Raw genomic sequence first — 3,934 nt, forward strand, 5'->3', positions numbered from 1 at the left:
TGTAACAATCTAGCGTATCAAAATCCCTAGAACTTAATCTCAAATCGCGTTTAGCATTTGATTCTAATTATTGCAAAAATAGGTAAAGTTCATGTCGAATTTATTCTAGATTTGTGATAATTGATTTGAGATTAATACCTTGTAATCGATACAGTTATTGTAACACCTTTCAAGTTTAATAATATTTTTATTTAACTTGAATTTTGTTTCATTTTTTTTTATTCCGCATTTATTCGATTATTTGGTACTGTTTGTATTCAACCCCCCCTTCTACAAACACATTGGGACCTAACACGGGATATTTATAACATTTTAAGACTATTTTCATGATTTTCTGAATTTATTTTAAGTGCAACTCCGTTCGTTAATTATAGAATGCGGGTATGAAGTGTGATGCAAAAATGGTTTAAAAGTTATAAAAAAAATTATTTTATTAGTTTTTGAATATTCCAAAAATTTTAAAATTTATTTGAAACTGTTTCGATGAAATTTTATTGCGCTATATGTGTCATTAAATTCGCGATTCAATGTCAGAACTAGAATTTTCAGTCTAATTAAAGTAATACGTGTCCTTTATTTCTGGATACGTGTTTGCTTCAGGAAGGCAGTGGTATTAGATTGGGTAAACATCAACACCACAGCTCTCTTCTTCCTCTATTCTTTTCCTTTTCTTTCTTTCCTCTTTGATTTTTTTCTTTTTTTCCGGCACGGTCGCCGTTTTCTCTCCTTCCGACGAGTGGTTGCCGTTGTTCCTCGTCTCTGGTAAGCGATGTCGGATTTCTTCCTATTTCTGGCCGCTGCTCTATTTCATGGCTCAGCCTTTTCGGTTCCACTGATTATTACATACATATACTTGTATGTATATGCGTGTAATTAGTTAAGGGAGGGCTAGGATTGTTGTGTTATGCTATGCTGCCGCCTCCCAGATTCCGGTGAGGTGTGGCGGCGTAGGCTCGCTACGCGTATGCGCGTTTTTATTATGGTTCTCCTGTTGCTTCATGTTTTATGCAGTCTGTGGTTAAATGCTTGTGGTTGTGATTGTAAATCTGCTATTTCGATTTAGTTGCCAATAATTGTTTTTGTGATGTAAATAAATTATTTATCAATTAAATTATTATCGGCGAAATTCTGACAGGAAACCCTTATAGGCACCGTCGGAGTTATGCCGCCGTCAGCAATGAACTCGGTGAGCTAACATATTATTGGCAATGATGATTCTTGAGCCAAATAACAATTTATAAGTTTATTTTGTAATTTTTGAAATAATAGTAGCAGTTAAATAATACATTCAGGGTTATTTGGATTGTGGAAATTGAATTATTGTTGCGATTATTGTGATTGGGATTTGACGTTGAATTGTTTCGACGGGTAAGCTGATAAACAGAGGAGGTGTTGCCAGAATTTTGGAAATTAAATTCGAAAATACGGGGATATATCCCGTGATTATCGGGGTTACAAGTCGAATATATATATATATGTACATAATTATAAATAAGTATTTTGCAGGGCCTACTGGTTTGTGGTGATGGAATATTTTGCAAAGTATATGATAACCCTATTTTTGAACATTGGTCTTATGTATTTCATGAAAATGATCATCGAACCCAATTTGAATATAGAACCGAATCTTGAATGCGTAAATCTTAATTGTTGCATGTATTATATTAATACATATAATTACGAGTCGGGAATCGTTATCGTCTGGGTAAAGTGTCAAGCGAGGATATGTCAAGCATATCTAGTCCTCTAACATAGAGTATTTCGACCCTGTAGGTTCTAGTCGGAAAACTAAAAGTTGGTGTTGGACTAAAGTTAACCTAGTAGTGATCAGTCGATGAGCTCAACGAGGTTCCAAGCAAAGGACCTGAGTGTTGAAATCGAATCTGGAATAGTTTAATAGTTAGGCGATAAAGCCGAGCGCCCAAGTCAGTCCGAGGTTAAGCGGTATCAGTTGTAAAGCTCTGCAAGCCAAGTACCCCTGACCATTCTTTTATGATTCCTTATATGTGAATAGCTAATGTTTTATTCTCGTAAAGGAATAGAAACATTTTGAGTTACATATCCCCTGTATTTGAAAATGTTGTTTAAATGTGTTTTGGGGAAAAGTAACTTCTGAAAGTACCTATCTCGAAAATGTGATTAAAATGAAAGGAAGTTTTGAATAGTGTGTTGTGACAGAATTGATTTTATCAAGAGATAGGTAAAAGTGATTTTGAAACTGGATAAAATATATCAAATATTGGATAACGTTGCGTAAATGGCTAATTCGGTTGCGCACAATTCATAACCGATTAGTCCAGCATAGTTAATCAGAGACCTAGCTAGTCTCTGCGGATCTGGTTATTTTGAATAAAAGCCCGATCAGCTTTCCTAGACATTTTGTGTGATAGCCCGGCCAACTATCCTAGATAATTTATGTGGAGGCCTTATCAGCCATCCCTAGATAATATCCAGTACATATCTGATTGTGGTTTTGTGGTTCCAGTAACGGAACAAGTGATTGAGGTTCCAGTAACGGAACGAATGGTTTTGGGTCCCCGTAACGGGACAAATGGTTTTATGGTTCCTGTAATGGAATCGAAGGTTTGGAAAAGAAAATAGCATGCTAAAATTTAACTCTGGCATTTATGCACAACACACAGCTATTGATTTTATTTTACAGAGCATGCTAGTTTTGATATCCAGTTTATGCATGTTTTACTTGTTTTCTAACAAGTTATGAATTTTGTTCCTATAACTACTTTACCTTAAATCGTTTTACTTGTTATTCATATAGTGGTATGGCTGAACAATTAATTGCTCACCCTTGCAGAATGTTTTATATATGTATTGCAGATGCTAGAAGTTTCTTCAGCGGTAGTCAGGGAAGAGTTCTAGTTCCTTCCGTGCTAGGCTCCTCTGAGGTAGTTGTGTTGGACCAAAGATGGTCTATTGAGTTGATGTATTAAGTTAGTTGCGTCAGTATGGTTTGTTGTAAGTTGGTTTGTATTAGTTGTAACCTAAATCATACTTAAACCGGGAAAAGGTCTTGGTAAAAGGGGTCGTGGTTATATATTATTAATGATTTGGATTACGTTATGTTTATTATTATTGTTGTTGGTGACGTCAATTCCTGACCCCGGGGTTAAGGCCGTCACAGTTGGTATCAGAGCTACAGGTTTGAGTCCCTGATTTAGGTTAAGAATAGAGTTAAAAGAGTGCAGGAAGGTTTATATAAGGGTAGAATTCAGCAACTCAATCAGAGGAGCAAGTCTAAGAGTTCAGTTGAGGGTTTCGAGGGTGTAAACCTGACGTCTAGTGAGAATTGGATGAAATTGCCTAGCTTAGAGTATGTTTCCTTCGTGTACGTACTACTGGTAAGGTCTGATAGGGATTTCTAGCTTTCCTCTTAAGAAAACGAGTCTGATTGAGAAAATTCAGCTTCTGAGCGGACCCTTGTTGAGTCCGCTGAAGAGACGCCAATGTTATTTCTAAATATCATATTTTCTATGTCAAGGAATGTTATTGGACTGAGTGTGAGACCTCGGTGAGTTCGGATAGTATGATGATAGTCGGTGGATGCTGTGACAGCTAAGTTTCATGAAGTACGGGGATCAGTACTGTTGTTATATCATAAACCTTTGTACTTCTTTCTTGAGACGTATGTTGTTTCCATTGTAATTGTTTCCTATTCCATAAGTTGCTTACTTTTCCTGTGAGAAAGTTATGAACACGAAGTAAGCCACTTAGGATTCTGTTGATCCCATTATAAATCAGATTTTCTCCCTCCCTATTTGTGAATTTCCTTTTAAACATTGTTTCTTTTCTCGGTGATTCTATCGGTTGATTGGGGCAAACAATGCCTATGATTTGACTATTTGTCTGTGTGACAAAGGGTCTGGTGGGACGCCACCGATGTATGTATTGTGAGCTATGCGGTACTAAGACTGGCCAT

The sequence above is a fragment of the Apium graveolens genome, chromosome 5 (assembly GCF_009905375.1).
Source record: "Apium graveolens cultivar Ventura chromosome 5, ASM990537v1, whole genome shotgun sequence".
Lineage (NCBI taxonomy): Eukaryota > Viridiplantae > Streptophyta > Magnoliopsida > Apiales > Apiaceae > Apium > Apium graveolens.